This window comes from Theropithecus gelada, chromosome 14 (genome assembly GCF_003255815.1).
Source record: "Theropithecus gelada isolate Dixy chromosome 14, Tgel_1.0, whole genome shotgun sequence".
NCBI lineage: Eukaryota > Metazoa > Chordata > Mammalia > Primates > Cercopithecidae > Theropithecus > Theropithecus gelada.
The window spans coordinates 69,681,740-69,699,972 of NC_037682.1; the positions used below are offsets into that span (position 1 = coordinate 69,681,740).

Sequence of the window (18,233 nt, forward strand, 5' to 3'; positions counted from 1 at the left end):
ACATTCTTCAACGTGATCATATTACAACTTACTTTATCAAATGCCACCACTGAACATTTTAGAAGTTAGTACTACACAAAGAAACTGTTTAGATTTATCTGTCAATTCTTCTTTATACCTTATTGGCTATGTATTTTCAACTTTTATGGAGTACCTAATAATGGTACAGATTTAAACATAACCAAAGCTATATTCAGTAAATAGCATAATCTCTGAATAGGATTATAGAGATTGCATTACAGAATATATTAACTACTAATTTTACCTACATTTTTAATCCCTTCACCTTATCCTTGCTACTGAAAAACCTAATTCTAAACAAAGTTTTACTAAGATATAAGTTTTTTTCCTAAAATTTTGAAATGATTCGCATCAAGTTGATAAACCAGTTAGGATATATTTCATGGGAATAATGGGATGGAAAGAAGTGAGAAGATAAAGCAGGATATGTTTTTTGAAATGAAAATTTAACATTTCATTAAAAGTGAATATTTTCATTACAAATCACCGTTTCTTTTATGTCCAATGATGCTGCAAATAAAAAAGCCAAGAACCATTTAGAACCATTCAGGGTCTGAGAGTTAAGCAACTGTAATCAGTATTTCTTCCTTCTTTACAAAGTCAGTGCTGTAGGGAATGCTGCTAAAATATTTCAAGAGATGACAGCAAAAAAAAAAAAATTTTTTTTAATTCAAAATATAAAGTAGTTCTACAGCATAAATAAGGTAAGACAAAAACAGGGATGACAGTAATTACCTAATTTGTATGTTTTCGCTTTCCCACTGATAAAACAGGTTTGATAAATTCTCATTTAATGAGATTAGCTAGTACATCAGGAAATTTAACTAAATGAACACCTTAACAGTTAAAATACTGATTACTATCTTTAAAAATAACTTCAACCGCCAAGTGCAATGGTTCGCACCTTTAATCCCAGCACTTTGGGAGGCCAAACTGGGCGGATCGCTTGAGCTCAGGAGTTCGAGACCAGCCTGGGCAGCATGGTGAAACTCTTGTCTCTACAAAAAATACAAAAAGCCGGGGCATGGTGGTGTGTGCTTGTAGTTCCAGCTATTAGGTAGGCTGAGGTGGAAGGATCATTGGAGCCCAGGAGTTCAAGGTTAACCCTGACCCCTGATCATGCCACTGCATTCCAGCCTGGGTGCATTCCAGCATTGGTGACAGAGTGAGATCCTGTCTCAAAAAAAGAAACAAACAAAACAAAAAAAAACTTCAACCCAATACTAAGTGTGCGCTAAGCACAAGTTAATATTTTTTATCTCTATTCTATGGTTCAGAAAGTATCTAAAGATCTCATCATGACCCTGATCCAATGTAAAGTAAGTTTCTCAGTTTCTTCAGTAGATTTCTCTTATGTTTTCATTCGCAGGTAACTGATCTCGGTTTGAGTAACAACACAACAAAATAAAACAAGAAATGACATTAGGTTCAAGATTCTCAGGTTAACTAATTTAGCTAGTGATGCATCTTTGGGTGTGTCACAAACTCACTGATCTTTCTTCTTCTATAAATAAAGCAGCTGGACTAAATAACCTCAACTATTGTTCTCCACTGGTGTTATTTTTCTTTTATTCCAAAAATGTTAAATTCTTGGGTTTTTGTGTATTTGGCTTGGTTCTTTTTTTTTTGAGAAGAAGTTTTGCTCTTGTTGCCCAGGCTGGAGTGCAGTGGTGTGATTCAGCTCATCACAACCTCTGACTCCTGGGTTCAAGCGATTCTCTTGCCTCAGCTTCCCAAGTAGCTGGGATTACAGGGACGAGCCACTATGCCCGGCTAATTTTATATATTTAGTACAGACGGGGTTTCCCCATGTTGGTCAGGCTGGTCTCAAACTCCCAACCGCAGGTGATCCGCCCACCTTGGCCTCCCAAAGTGCTGGGATTACAGGCGTGAGCCACCGCCCTGGCCGGCTTGGTTCTTTTAAGAAAAAAAAAATGACAATAATTAATACTCTAGCTCCTCTAAATTAAATAAATATGTTTCCAAAATAGTACAGAGAAAGGAAGAACTAGGACAGAATATGAACCTTTAAGCACTATAAAAATTAGTGAAAAGGTCAGTTACACAAGCATTTTCCCAGAGTTTGTCAAAAGAAAGTTGTAAAAGAGCACATAAACGAGTTTAAGAGGCATAAAATTTGAAGTGACCAAAGGAAAAATTCACTCCAAAAATTGAAACACAGCATCACATTTCTTCACAAATGAGGTGACTCAAGAGAAGTTGTATCTACTGTGGGTTTTTAAAGGTGATTCATTCATTTACTCAACAAATATTTATTGATCACTTATTATGTGCTTTCTCCACCACCCCTAGCAGAATCACTCTGTAATGATACATTGAATATTCTATATAAGTTAACAGTAGAAGACACTACGAGTTGCCTGCCCATTATCTATTCTCCTCTTCTTTCTTACAAACAGAACGAATTTTGTTCAGGAAGGCACTTGCCTCCTCAAATACCTTAAAGCTGTGAGTCATGTGATCCAGTTATGACCAATGACATGCATGAGGAAGTCGTGGGTGAGAAAGGAGTCAGCTGACTGGTGCCTTTTGCCCTTTTCCCTTCTTTGGGTCCAGATTCTATACACAATACCTGGAGAAGGAGCTGTGATCCCAGCTACGTGGGAGGATTGCTTGAGTCCAGGAAGTCAAGGCTGTAGTGAGCTATGATTGCACTACTGCACTCCTGCTGGGGCGACAAAGCAAGACCCTGTCTCAAAAAACAAAAAACAAAAAAACAAAAAAACCCACCACACAAATAAAATGTTGGATATACAAGTGTTTTATACTATGTTTTATTTGAACTATTTCATTACAAATTAAGAATCTTGGCCAGGTGCGGTGGCTCACATCTGCAATCCCAGCACTTTGGGAGGCCAAGGTGGGTCACACAAAGGTCAAGAGATTGAGATTATCCTGGCCAACATGATGAAACCCCGTCTCCATTAACAATACAAAAATTAGCAGGGTGGGGTGGCGTGGGCCTGTAGTCCCAGCTACTTGGGAGGCTGAGGCAGGAGAATGGCTTAAACCTGGGAGGCGGAGGTTGCAGTGAGCTGAGATTGCCCCACTGCACTCCAGCCTGGCGACAGAGCAAGACTCTGTCTCAAAAAAAAAAAAAAAAAAAAAAAAGAAAGAAAGAAAGAAAGAAAGAAAAATAAGACTCTCAAAGAGTCAGAAAAACCTTACCGCTCTTGTGTCACCTCCACCTTGGCCAGCTGTGGGACCTTTAGAAAATTACTTGAAACTTTCTAAGTCTCTTTAGACTCTAAACTCTTCTAAAAACTGAAACATAAATATCTATACCTCAAGGAGTAACTGTGAGGATTTCTTTTTCTTTTTATCTGAGGGGAATTTTTGAAAATGGAGCATGCAAAGTACTTTTACATAGTACTTGGGAGCTATTATTAATTATTTGGCCTGTCTTTTTACCACAAACTTCAGCCACATAGGAAAATTCAGTTTCCCAAAGCTGCCATCACTTTTTTGTTTTACTCGGTTAACTCTGCCTAGTAAGCAATTGCTATTTTGTACCTTTTAAGATTCCTCATTTTCCTAATTTTTTAAAAACTTTTACTTTAGGTTCAAGGGTACGTGCACAGGTTTGTTACACAGGTAAATTGCATGTCACCAGGGTTTGACATACAGATTATTTTGTCATCCAGGCAATAATAAACACAGTATCTGATAGGTAGTGTTTTGATCCTGACCCTCCTCCCACCCACTTTCCTAATCTGTAAAACAACTAAAATAACAGGCACAATCTCCTGGGTTGCCAATGATTGCATACAATACTACATATAAGGCCTTCAGAAGAGTAACACCAGGCAAGCACTCAGTGTTTGCCAATATTATTATATTATAGGCAAGATCTTACCTCCTTCAAGCCCAGTTAAAATATCACTCCATTTTATAACTTTATCTGATCCTTTCCCTATGAAGAATTAACGGCTCCTTTTCTTGTGTTTGCACATTGCTTTATACAGACTTCTATAGTAGCACTTACTGCCCAGAATTATAATTCTTTACAAATCTATGTGTCCTACCAGTCTTATGAACTACTCTGGGGCAGAATCATGGATTATTCACCTGCAGTAAGACACTCAAACATGTGCTGACTAAATTGAATAAACTGAAATGGCAACAAATTCTAGTCTAAATGCTGGCAAATAACATCAATACTTTTCATGAGGTAGCTTTTACTAACAGAAGTCTCATGTAAACTGTAAAGCAATATTTAATTAAAAATTCTATGAAGCATATTTCACCAACTTACAAAGTGAGATTTGGGCAAGGACATGATACATTTAACAGATGCTAAGGTATACTGCATTGAAGGATTAATAAATGCATTTACTTAGAAGACCATTTAAAGTATAAGCTAAAACTAAAGATCCCAAAACAAAATTAGCCATGGATGTCAACCAACAATACAGTGGCTGAAATGTTCAAACTCCACTAGTAATCAAAGAAATTAGAATTCAAAAAGCAGCGAGATTTTTAATTTAACCAAACAGCAAAGTTTTTATTTAGTCATAATGTTCAAAGCTTCTAGATATGGCAAAAGGAATTATGCTCATACATTGGTAGTATTAGCATAAATTAGGCAAAACCATTCAATAACTATTCAATACATATTTACTGAATGCTTGCTTTACACTTGGAAACCTCATTAAAGAAATTTTCAAAGACAGGGAAACTATCATGGTAGCATGTTAAATGCAAAAAGTAGAAAATAAAACTGCATTTTTCATGTAATCCTAATTCACATAAATAAACCAATAAATCTGTAACCATGCCTAGAATAATGACTAGAAAGAAACAGAACACAATGTCAACAGTATTGTTGCATCTTGATAATAGGATAACAACTAATTTTTATTTTTTGCTTTACGCTTTCCCAAGTTTTCTATAGTGAACATGTAGTATCTTTTTAATTAGATAAATAAGAAACCCAGTGTGTTTAATGCAGGGAGTGGAGTGACAAGATCAGATCTGCACTTCAGAAACGGTACCTTGGGCCAGGCATGTTGGCTCACGCCTGTAATCCCAGCACTTTGGTAGGCCAAGGTGGGCAGATTGTTTGAGCCCAGGAGTTTGAGACCAGCCTGGGCAACATAACAAAACCTGTCTCGACCAAAAATAATTAGCCAGGCATGGTGAAAAATTAGCCAGGCATGGTGGTGCACACCTGTAGTTCCATGTAGTTCCAGTTATACTAGAAGCTGAGGTGGGAGGATCACCTGAGCCCAGGGAGGCTGAGCCTGCAGTGAGCCATGACCACGCCAGTGCACTCCAGTCTGGACAACAAAGTGAAACTCTGTCCTCAAAAAATCCCCCAAATCAAAAAAAGCCAGTGATGTCTATTTTAAGTTAAGGCCAATCCTTCCATCAATGTTTTGCATTTCATATCCTCTAGCCTACTCAGAAAGAGTTTTAATCAAAGTTTCATCATCTCACTTGTTTTAATGAGCTCTCACTAGCTGTAGTACTGACAACAGATTAAAGTGAATGATGACAGAAACAAGAATAGTTAAAGGATTATTGCAAGATAACTAATTATAAAAGCTCTTCATGGCCATTCATATTGAAAACCAAAATTCTCAATAAACCGCAAGGCCCAGTGCAACAGGCATGTCCCTCTCCCCGCTCTTCCAGAGCCTTACCTGCCCAACCTCTTTTTTCCCCTATTACAAATAGTCCCCACTCATTCTGCTTCAGCTATATTGATAATCTTGCTTTTTCTATGAAACAGATCAGCAAACTTTCCATAAAGGGTCAGAGTAAATATTATTAGCTTCCCAAGCCATGGAGTCTGTCACAACTACTCAAGTCTACCATTGTAGTGAAAAAGGAGTCACTGACAATCAAATATTAAATGAATAAATAAAATTTAATTAATAAAACAGGTGGCAGGCCAGATTTGGAAGATAAACCCTGGTCAGTCAATCTTTGCTCTAACATAGTAAGTAAGTATGCTTGCTCCACCTCAGGGTCCTGCCTGTTTTTGTCAGCATAAAAGTCCTTTTTCTCTGGTATTTGCATGGCTTGCTCTCTCAGATCCTTTAGGACTCTACTTAAGTACCAGCTCTTCGATGAGTCATTTTCTAGCAACTCAGTCTAAAATTATGTCCCACTTTCTTCCCCAAATTATTTTCCCTCCATACCTCCTTATCACCATCTATACTGTATATTTTATTTACTAATCTTGTTTATTGTTTGATAATCATGACATGTAACCTCCATGATGGGAAAAATTTGACTGATTTTTTTTCACGGCTACATTCGCAATACTGAAGATAGTGCATGACAAATTGCATATACTCAATAAATATTTGTTGGCTGAAATGAGTGAAATATGACAGGTGAAATATTACCTGTGTCTAAGAGTATATTTCTGCAATTGAAGTTTTGTTTGCCAAAGAAACTTTCACCATTTTGAAAATGTCAACAGACTTAACAGTTTCCAAAATGGGTTCAAATACTGAAATTATCATTTGATACTATCAAGATGCACATAATGGAAAATTTTATGCAAGCTGCTTGCACCATTTTGCTGTATGATAAAGGGATCTGAATTTGTGCCAATTCTTTTTTAAATTTTTTTTTTATTTTTAGAGACAATGTCTTGCTGTGTCATCCAGGCTGGAGTGCACTGGTATGATCATACCTCACTATAACCTCAAACTTCTGAGCTCAAGCGACCCTCTTGCCTAGGCCTCCTGAGTAACTGAAACTATAAGCCAGTGTCATCATGCCAAGCTAATCCCAAAGTGCTGGGATTACAGGCATGAGCCACTGCACCTGACCAGTGACAATTCTTTTATAACTTACTTTAAAATTTCATGGTACTTACTTGACAAAGGTATCAAGAATTTTTTAATGATTAAGTATAGCAAAGAAAATCACACAAAATAAATGCATAGCTTAATACAGTAGAAGGCAAAAATGAAAAAGAAATTTAGCAGCTACCCCAAGAGAGCTATACATGCCTTTTCCAATAATAATTCTCTTCTTTACCAAAAATAACTATTATTCTGACTTTTTTAAATTAAAATTTGTTGACAAGTAAAACTTGTATATATGGCAGACAAAATGATGTTTTGAAATATAAATACAGTGTAGAATGGCTAGATCAAGCTAGTTAACATACGTATTACCTCACAATATAATTTTTTTTTGTAGTGAAAACACTTAAAATCTAATTGTCAATTTTAGGCATACAGTGTTATTAACTAGTCATCACATAGTACATATCTCTTAAACTTATTCCTTATTTTGTTGATAGTTTAGTTTTACAAGTTTATTTTCTCTTTAAGGATACATTAATGTTATCCCCTCTATCCCTTATTTTTCTTGCAATTTATTTGTTCAAGACACTAAATCCACTGTCCTACAGTTTCTAGATACTGCAGACTACATTCCCATGTTCCTCTATTCTTTGTTTATCCTGTGAATCATCACTTCAACAGATTCAGGTTCAATTTCTGTGACAAAACTACTTATCTGGTGTTGGGGAGTTTTTTTTTTTTTTTTTTTTTGAGACGGAGTCTTGCTCTGTCGCCCAGGCTGGGGTGCAGTGGCCGGATCTCAGCTCACTGCAAGCTCCGCCTCCCGGGTTTATGCCATTCTCCTGCCTCAGCCTCCCGAGTAGCTGGGACTACAGGCGCCCGCCACCTCACCTGGCTACTTTTTTGTATTTTTTAGTAGAGAGGGGTTTCACCGTGTTAGCCAGGATGGTCTCGATCTCCTGACCTCGTGATCCGCCCGTCTCGGCCTCCCAAAGTGCTGGGATTACAGGCTTGAGCCACCGCGCCCGGCCAGGGGAGTTCTTTATTAACAGGCATATGATATCTGGTTATTTCTCTTTTTATTGGCAGATGTTGATGCTCAATATAAAATCTTTTAACTTATTAGCGATTTCAAAATGATGACATTCCCATCCAATCATTCATTCATCTGTGACTAGCTGGAATACTTTTATAAAAACAAAAGTGCTTTACTCATTTACTATCTTGTTACACAGTGGTAAAGTTCATATACAAAAGGAAGGATAAGTGTTTGACTCTTTATCTTGAGTAATTTTAACATGACTTTGATAACCTCCTTACTACCTGGAGTGACAAGATGATTCTGAGCTTATCATGCTGCAGAACTGAAATCAACCATTCTTCCGATTTTTAAATTGGTTTAGTTTACTGGGAAGTTGTATTTCAAGACCACAATCTGGGCATTGAGGATGCTCACAGGTACTGGGTTGACCAATGTTTCTAAGCCTTTTTAGTAAACAGGGTTAGGACACACACACACACACACACACACACACACACACACTTTTAACTAAAAAAAAAAAAGGTAAAACAAAACTCATGAGTTCATTCTGATAGTTTGTGTTTTCTTACCCTTTTCTAGCTTACATATTATTTGCTTTTCCCCCACACTGAAAATCGTGGTTTTCAAGGACACAGATGATACAGTAGGTGGCTGGGTGCAGTGGCTCACATCTGTAATCCCAGCACTTTGGGAGGCCGGGGCGAGCAGATCACAAGGTCAGGAGTTTGAGACCAGCCTGACCAACAAGGTGAAACCCTGTCTATACTAAAAATACAAAAAAATTAGCCGGGCGTGGCTGCAGGTGCCTGTAATCCCAGCTACCCAGGAGGCTGAGGCAGGAGAATTGCTTGTACCCAGCAGATGGAGGTTGCAGTGATCCCAGATCAAGCCATTGCACTCCAGCCCAGGCAAGAAGAGCACAAGTCCTCAAACAAAACAAAACAAAAAAAGAAAAAGAAAAAAAACTTCAAGTGCACTCTCACCCTACTTTTCCTAATGTTAAGAACTTACATAACTAGAGTACAATTACCAAAACAGAAAATTAACATTGGTAAAATACTATTAAACATATTTTATTCAAATTTCACCAGTTTTCCTTCAATGTCCCTTTTTATTCCAGGATCCATGTCTCAGTGTATTCTTTTTCCTTGGTCTCCTCCAACCCTTAGTCTCCTCCATTCCTCATTTTTTTGTCTCTTCTGACCCCAACACAGTTATTCTGTAGAATACCTCTTAATTTGGGCTTGTTTGGTATTTTCTCTAGATTAGATTGAGGTTATACAATCTAATGTGGAATTTTTTGACAATAATTCCACAACAGTTACATTATGCTTTGTATGCTTCATACATGATGTCAATATACCTGATATGGTTTGGCTGTGTCCCCAACCAAATCTCACTTGAATTGTAATAATCCCCATGTGCCTAGCGCAGGGCCAGGTGGAGATAACTGAATCATGGGGGTAGTTCCCCTATACTGTTCTTGTGTAATGAATAAGTCTCAAGAGATGTGATGGTTTTACAAACGGGAGTTCCCCTGCACAAGCTCTCTTGCCTCCTGCCAAGACATGCCTTTGCTTCTCCTTTGCCTTCCACCCTAATTTTGAGGTCTCCCCAGCCATGCAGAACTGTGAGTCCATTAAACTTCTTTCCTTTATAAATTACCCAGTCTCAGGTGTATCTTAATTAGCAGCAGGAGAACAGACTAATACAACATCTTACTGGTGAGGTTAACTATTTGGTTAAGGTGATGTCAACTGGGGTTATTTCACTGTAAAATTACCATTTTCACCTTTGTAACAGTTAAATATCTTGGGGGAGATACTTTGAAATTATGCTAATGTCCTGCTTCTAAACAAACTTTCACCCACTAATTTTAGTATATATCAGGGATCTTGCTTGCAACAACTATTACTGTGGCATTTTCTTAATGGTGATTTTCTACTTCCCTCATTACATCTACATGTTTTAACAGATGTTTACTTGCAGAGAAAAGATGACCCTTCACTTTTATTTATTATTCAAATTGTACTTACATAAGTCTGAACTCATAGATACTATTCTATGGATTAAAATCCATCTATCTTTATGTATTTTGTTACTAAAACTCTTACTGCTTTCAATATTGGCAAACTCCTTTCACTTGGCACCTATGTCCTAATGATATGCCCAAATCCCTTTTTGAGCACATCCTTATTTTCCAGTATTACCAGACATTCCAGGCTCATCTTGTGTTTTCCCTGCTTGTTCTTGGGATCAATCTCTTCTCTAAGGAGCTCTGGTTCCTCTTACAGGAGAATGACATTTTGAAATCAAAATCTGGAGGCTATGTTCATTGTTATTGGGGTGTCACTGCTCTTAGATTCCTCTCATAAACACATATATGCAGGTATACTAACTCATACATGTGATTAAACTTTTATTTATTTTTTTATCACCTACTACTGATGTTTTGTTAGTCATTTTGGCTACCTAAAGCTTATTCACGACAAGATTCCTATACAAAACACTCACGAGAAAAGAGATTATAGATTTTGGTAACAGCTTATCTGCAGTCTATCTGAAAGTCACATTGGCTGGACATAAAGTCCCTGGCTGACATTTTCTCCCTGCTGAGAGTCTCTCAAATACATTATGGCATTTTCTTCTGGCATAAAGCACTGATGTCATAAGGCAGTCTGATTTTCCTTCCCTTGAAAGTCATTTGGTCTTTTTGTCTGGATACCCAAAGTATTTCTTTCTTCAAAGCCCTTTAATTTTACTGGAAAATGTCTTGATGTTGATTGGTCTGCATTGAGTTTCCATCTACTTCAGGAAAGTGTTTTCCAACATAGTCTTTAGTTATTTATCTGTTCCCCCGCTTTTTCTATTTTGTGGACACATATCTCTTGGATCTTCTTTGGCTATTTTCAGTATAGCATTTTCTCTCAAATCCTTATATCCTATGTTCCTTTTTGTTTTTTACAAATACCCTGGTTTCTATTTTTCTATTTTGTAAAGGCATTAATTCTTATGTTTGTTGACTCAGATGTTTATCTTAGTCTTTTTAAAATTTAACTCTTCTGAGTCCTACCACTTATTATAGTTTTCATATTTGATGGGCATGTCTTTCTGAGAAGCTTTCATTGTCTGTAGGGATGTTATTCTGCTTCTTGTTCTCTTGTTCTCTTTTGTTCTTATAATCCCAGGAGATTTGAACTTGCTCCCTTTTAGTTGTCTGGTTTTACGTACAAGAAGATTCCCTAAACTTTTAGAAAAAAGTCATTTTTATGATAGTTTTTCCAATTTCATAACTTTAGAGCTCCCGTTATTTTTGTGAAATACTCAAAATTAAAGCAATGTACTTTATGAGATCACCTAACTCTATTCCTCTCCCATAATTTTATTTGAACCTTCTTTTTGTTTGTCCTGTTGTCCCTGTCCTACTTAATTTGGAGCCTATGCCCAGCAGTTTCACATCAGCGTGGAGCTTAATCCTGGAAAGGCTTTGGGTGGTGAGGATTGAGAATTCATGAGGCCCATAGTACCTGAGAATCTTTAAGACCTTTGTTGTAGATTTTGTCTATATGATTTGTTATTACCACCAATATGTTCCTTTTATGGGGGAATTTGTAGAGACTTAAAATCCACACCACTATTACTTTCCAAAATTCATGAATGATAAAATTTCCCCTTCTAATTCAAACCATAACAAACTCAATCAGAGAAAACCAACTTCAACAGTTCCTCCAATCATGAAAGATTTCCTTCCTTCCTCCCTTCCTCCCCTCCTCCTTCTCCAATAAGGAAAAATCTTTCATATAAGAAGCACTATAGGACAGGCGTGGTGACTCACACCTGTAATCCCAACACTTTGGGAGGCTGAGACAGGCAGATCGCTTGAGCACAAGAGTTTGAGACCAGCCTGGGCAACGTGGTGAAACCTTGACTCTAGAGAAAATACAAAAATTAGCTGGGCATAGTGGCGCATGCCTGTAGTCCCAGCTACTCAAGAAGCTGGGGTAGGAGGACTGATTGAGCCCAAGAGGCGAAAGCTGCAGTGAGCCATGTTTGAGCCACTCAACTCTAGCCTGGAGACAGAGCATAAACCTTGTCTTAAAAAAAAAAAACCAAAAAAAAAAAAAAACCAAAAAAAAAAAACAAGACTTACTCCTGTAATCACACTGCTTTAGAAGGTTGAGGTGGGAGGATCTTGACGCCAAGAGCCTAAGACTGGGCAACATAGCAAGATCTCATCTCTACAAAAACAATTTTTTTTTTTTTTAAATTAGCTGGACATGGTGGCACACGCCTGCAGTCCCAGTTACTCGGAAAGCTCAGGTAGGAGGATTGCTTGAGCCCAGGAGTTCAAGGTTACAGTGATTTATAATCATGACACTGTATTCTATCCTGGGCAATTGAGCAAGACCTTATCTCTTTTAAAAAGTTCTTCAATTATTGGGAATGATAGAGGAGTTAAAAACATTAATTAAGTTCTTTTAAAAAAAAGCAGCAGCACTATGGTCTGTGTCCTATTGTTCATGGCAAAAAAACAAGAGAAAGAAATGCAAACATCAGTGTATTTCTTGTCATTTTTTCTACTTAACTCAAACATGATGTAAAAGACAGATGGTGATAATAAAGAGTATCTTTTCTTTTATTCCTATAAAAGGAAACTCTTTTAGATATCATAATGTTGTAACAATAGCATCTGTATTTATTAGTCTCCCTATACTTGTTTAAAGTAAAACAATGTTTTATTTTATTAATTTTTTTGAGAGGGAGTCGCACTCTGTCACCCAGGCTGGAGTGCAGTGGCGCAATCTCGGCTCACTGCAACCTCCGCCTCCTGGGTTCAAGCGATTCTCCTGCCTTGGCTTCCTGAGTAGCTGGGATTACAGGCGCATGCCACCACACCCAGCTAATTTTTGTAATTTTAGTAGAGATGGGGTTTCACAATGTTGGCCAAGCTGGTCTTGAACTCCTGACTTCAAGTGATCCTCTCACCTCGGCCTCCCAAAGTGCTGGGATTACAGGCGTGAACGGACACCCTGCCAAAACAATGTTTTATATGATAATAAAAATAGTACTTTTTTTTCCCTTTTTTGAGACAGGGTTTCACTCTGTCGCACAGGCTGGAGTATGCCGGTGTGAGCACGGCTCACTGCAGCCTCAATGTGCTGGGCTCAAGCCTGCATCAGCCTCCCCAGTAGCTGGGACCAAAGGCGTGCAACACCATGCTTGGTTAGTGCATTATTATACATTCAGTACAGAAACTTTTGGATCCCCATCCATAAGTTTCTAGAAATTGCCCACAAATATCAAACAATGTTCAATCTTACTACTCATCAGGAAAATGTAAACCAAAACCACAAAGAGATATCACCTAACGCCTGTTAGGGTGGTTATTATCAAAGACAACACAACAGGTGTAGGCAAAAATGAGGAAAGAAAAAAAAAAGACAATCCCTGTACACTGTTGGTGAGAATGTAAATTAGTATAGCCATATAGAAAACAGTATGAAGGTTCCTCAAAAAACTAAAAATATAAGTACTATAGAATTCAGTAATCCCACTACGGGGTATAGATCCAAAGAAAATGAAACCAGTTTGTTAACGAGATATCTGCACTCCCATGTTCCCTCCAGCATTAATCACAATAGCCAAGATATGGAATCAACCTAAGTGTCCATCAACAGATGAAAGGATAAGGAAAATATGATCTATATACACGATGGAATATTATTCAACATTAACAAAGAAAGAAATCCTGTTATTTGTGACAACATAGATAAACCTGGAAGAGATTATGCTAAGTGAAATAAGTCAGGTATAGAAAGAAATACCCTATGATCTCACTTACATGTGGAATCTTAGAGTTGAACTCACAGAAGCATAGCAGAATAGTGGTTATGAGGGACTGAAGGTGTGGGGAGATGCTGGTCAAAGATAAAAACTTTCAGTTAGGATGAATAAGTTCAAGAGATCTACTGTACGACATGGTGACTACAGTTACAACAATGTACTGTACACTTCAAAATTGCTAGGACAGGAGACTTTAAGTGCTCTCACCACAAAAAAAGATAAGTCTGTGAGTCAATGCATATGGTAATTAGTTTTACACAGTTCACAAAATGGACTTAGTTTTTGATATTCCATCATAAATATATACAACTTTTCTTTGTCAATTAAAAAATTTAAACCCAGCCAGGCACAGTGGCTCATGCCTGTAATCCTGGCACTTTGTGAGGCCAAGGCGGGTGGATCACTTGAGCTCAGGAGTTCGAGACCAGCCTGGACAACATAGTGAAACCCTATCTCTACAGAAAAGGCAACAATGAGCTAGGCATGGTTGCTTGTGCCTGTAGGCCCAGCTACTTGGGGGTCTGAGGTTGGAGGATCACTTGGGCCCAGGAGGTGGGGGTTGCAGTGAGCCAAGATCGCACCACTGTACTCCAGCATGGACCCCTCCCCCCCAAAAAATTAAATCTTGCAATCTAGAATAAAAAATATATATAAATACAGGACAAAGGTGTCACCCTTGGGACCTCCTGAATGCAGCGAGAATCCTGGAACTTTTTGGTCCATAGAGTTGATATAAGAGATATCAGCTTCCATGGAACATGAGGCTTTTGAGATAGAGTGGTTCCTGGACCCGCTCAATGTAAATCCCAGCTACTTGTTTCTCCAGTTGTTACCTGGGAGAAAACAGCTTCTGGATGGCCGTAAGAATTGTTGCAAAGACTATTCCTAAGGCTAGATGTTGCTCCTGCTGGCAAGCTATGATCCCTGTCCTACATCAATCTCAGTATACTGATGCCAAGTGTTGTCTATAGTAGTTTTGCGAATCTGAATACTTAAACCTAAGAAGGATCCCGACGGGCACTAAAGATATAAAACTGCAATGTATGGAAAAATACTGTGTTGTGTAGCTCATTTATTAATCAACACATTGACTCATGTATGGGAGCTTATCCAATTCACAAGTTTACCATGATAATGCCATGTTCCACTTTTAATTTTTTTAATACAAAAAAGTCCCTAGATAACGATACAGGGAAGTGAGTTCTTTTACCTCCAATCCTATTAAACTTCTCATCAAAGTTACAAAGAAATCATTATGAGTAACATCATAAACATCTGTGCTTTCATCAGGTACAATAGAAAATATAAAAAATGATTTACTATCTTGTCTCATTTATTACTAGTAATCTATTCACTATGAACAAGAGTATTGCCAATTGTACTTACATATGCAAATGCTCATTCCAGTTTGATACAAATGTTTTTTGCTGCACTCAAACTCAAAATTAAAAGAAAGTTTTGGCTGGGCATGGTGGCTCACACCTGTAATTCCAGCATTTTAGGAGGCTAAGGCAGGCAGATCACCTGAGGTCGGGAGTTCAAGACCAGTCTGACCAACACGGAGAAACCCCATCTCCACTAAAAATACAAAATTAGCTGAGCCTGGTGGTGCATGCCTGTAATCCCAGCTACTCAGGAGGCTGAGGCAGGAGAATCGCTTGAACCCAAGAGGTGGAGGTTGTGGTGAGCCAAGATTGCGCCATTGTGCTCCAGCCTGGGCAACATGAGTAAAACTTCGTCTCAAAAAAAAAAAAAGAAAAAAAAAGTTTTGATACACATAATATTTTTATCTTAAGAATATATAGCTGCACATCATAGCATTCAAAAATAAATCTCCTTAAACATATCAGTCCTCCCCCTCCCAATTTCTTCCTCAGGTATCTTATATTAACCATCACAGTTTTTACAATGGATAGTTTCATAATATTACATGCTACAGACTGAATTGTGTCCCTCACAAATTCATATATTGAAGCCCTAATCCCCAATGTGACTGTATTTAGAAACAGAGCCTTTGGTGAGGTAATTATGATTAAATGAATTCTCATAAGGGGGGGGGATCTTTAGCATTACAGGAATGGTGCTTTTTTTTTTTTTTTCTTTTTTTGAGACGGAGACTCCCTCTGTCGCCCAGGCTGCAGTGGGAACCTGCAGCTCCGCTTCCCAGGTTCATGCCATTCTCCTGCAGGCGCCCACCACCACATCCGGCTAATTTTTTGTATTCTTAGTAGAGACGGGGTTTCACCATGTTAGCCAGGATGGTCTCGATCTCTTGACCTCATGATCCGCTCACCTCGGCCTCCCAAAGTGCTGGGATTACAGGCGTAAGCCACCACACCCGGCCAGGAATGGTGCTCTTATAAGATCAGAGGAACACACAACAGATAGCTTTTTCTCCACACACACAGAGAAAAGAGTCATTTGCAAGCCAGGAAAAAGCCCTCATCAGAAATCAAATTTGCTACTTTTAACTCCAGAACCGAGAAAATAAATTTCTATTGTTTTAAGCCATTCAGTCTGTGGTATTTTGTTATGGATAGCCTGAAGAGACTAATAGACTACATTAAGTTATATTATTTTGCCACATAGAATTTAAGCTTTATATCTGACATCACATTAATAATGATCAAAGGAAAATCATCAGTAAGTTAATCCACCTACTATAACTATACTGGGCTGGGTGCAGTGACTCACGCCTATAATCTTAACATGCTGGGAGATCGCAGGGAGGATTGCTGAGGCCAGGAGTCTGAGACCAGACAGGGCAATATAGTGATACCCTGTCTCTACAAAAAATTTATAAAGTAGCCAGGCATGGTAGCACGTGCCTGTAGACCCAGCTAGTCAGGAATCTGAGGCAGGAGGATCCCTTGAGCCCAGGAAATGGAGGTTACAGTGAGTTGTGATTGTGGCACTAGATTCCAGCCTGGGCAATAAGAGCAAGACCTTGACTCTAAAAATAAATAAATACAAAAAAACAAATATACTGACATACTTTACTTCAACAATTAGCAATTCTCCTTTTTCTGAAATAATTCTTGGTCTTTGTTTTTCTAAAATTGATAAAGACACGAACACAGTAAGTATCTTATTTTCATGTTAACTACACTGTAAGAAAAAAATATATAAGTCTAAGCACGTGAGACTAAGCCTGATTTTAGAGGGCACAAGAAAGGAGCATGGCAAAATGGAATGTAAATCTCACGTAAATAGAAACAACCATTACTCAGCTACAGAGTATTTTTGACATACAAAAATGATGATCCAAAGTTGACAACTTTTCTAATTTTCAATTTTAGATGTTGACAGCAACTTCATTTAAAAAATCAGTCATACGAAAACATATGTTCCCTCAAAAATTTGTACATTAACATTCACCACTGCATTATTTATACCAAAAAGTGGAAAAATCCAAATGTCCATCAAGTGAACAGATAAATAATAGGTGGTATATCCATACAAATAAATATTATTCATCCATAAAAAGGAATGAAGTATTGATACATGCTACAACATGTATGTTGTAATATTTAGCATATATTTTTAACATTATGGTAGTGTAATGTTAAAAACATTACGCTAAATGGAAATGTCAGACACACACAGCCACATGCTGTATGATTCTATTTTTATGGAATGCTACAAAGAGGCAAATCCATAAAGACAAAGTAGATTAATGGTTTACAGGGGATGAGGGTAGGGAGAAATGGCAAGTAACTTCTAAGTGGGTAGAGTTTCTTCGTGGGGTGCTAGAAATGTTCTAGAATTAGTGGTTATGGTTGCACAATGCTGTGAATATACTAAAATCACTAAAATGGTGAATTTTATCTTAGCTTTTTAAAAACAAAGCAGCACTGCGGAAACCAAAATAAACACGTTTTTGGGCCAAATGAGGTCTGTGAGCTGCCAATCTGTAAGTTCTATTCTTTATAATTCTCAAATGGTATCTTATCTGATCACCTGTAGGCAGAAGTGCATGACTACAAAAATTAACAAAAGGACAATCTTCTTTCAATTAGTAGAATTAAAAACTAAATGTTAGTTGAGCTTCCCCCAACTTTGTTTTTCCCCGGTAAAGTTTCTTTTTAACTTTTTGGTCCCTTCTAAATTAGAATACAGTGTCCAATGTAGAGAGAAACTATATATTAAATTCCACGGTGTTTTATATGCACAATACCTTCCAGGTAGTTTTTCACCTAAATTAAGACACTAGATCTTAAACTCCCATAAAAGGGTGTAAATGACACCAAACACTTACTTGGAAATCTACCACAGTCTGAGACTAACAACTCAAACAGTATCTGAGAGCTTCAAGTCAGATGCCATGACTAGCCCTAATATAAGTGGGATACAAATAGTATAAATAAAGTTTCAGATGGTCCTTGAAGTATAACCAGACTTTCATGGGAGTTGGGGAGACAACATCTGAGGGAGAGAAACAGCACGCAGACACAGAAGGGAATGCCCAAGACATACGGAGAAAACAAAAGCATCTAAATGATCTGGAACCAGTACTCATAAGAAAAAGCAGGAGC

General features: G+C 37.8%; 1 protein-coding gene across 1 annotated transcript in view; it reads right to left on the minus strand.

Moving 5' to 3' along the window:
- The window catches only part of RSF1 (remodeling and spacing factor 1), a 158,063-nt gene that overhangs the window by 42,798 nt on the left and 97,032 nt on the right, over positions 1-18,233 (minus strand). The window lies entirely within an intron of this gene.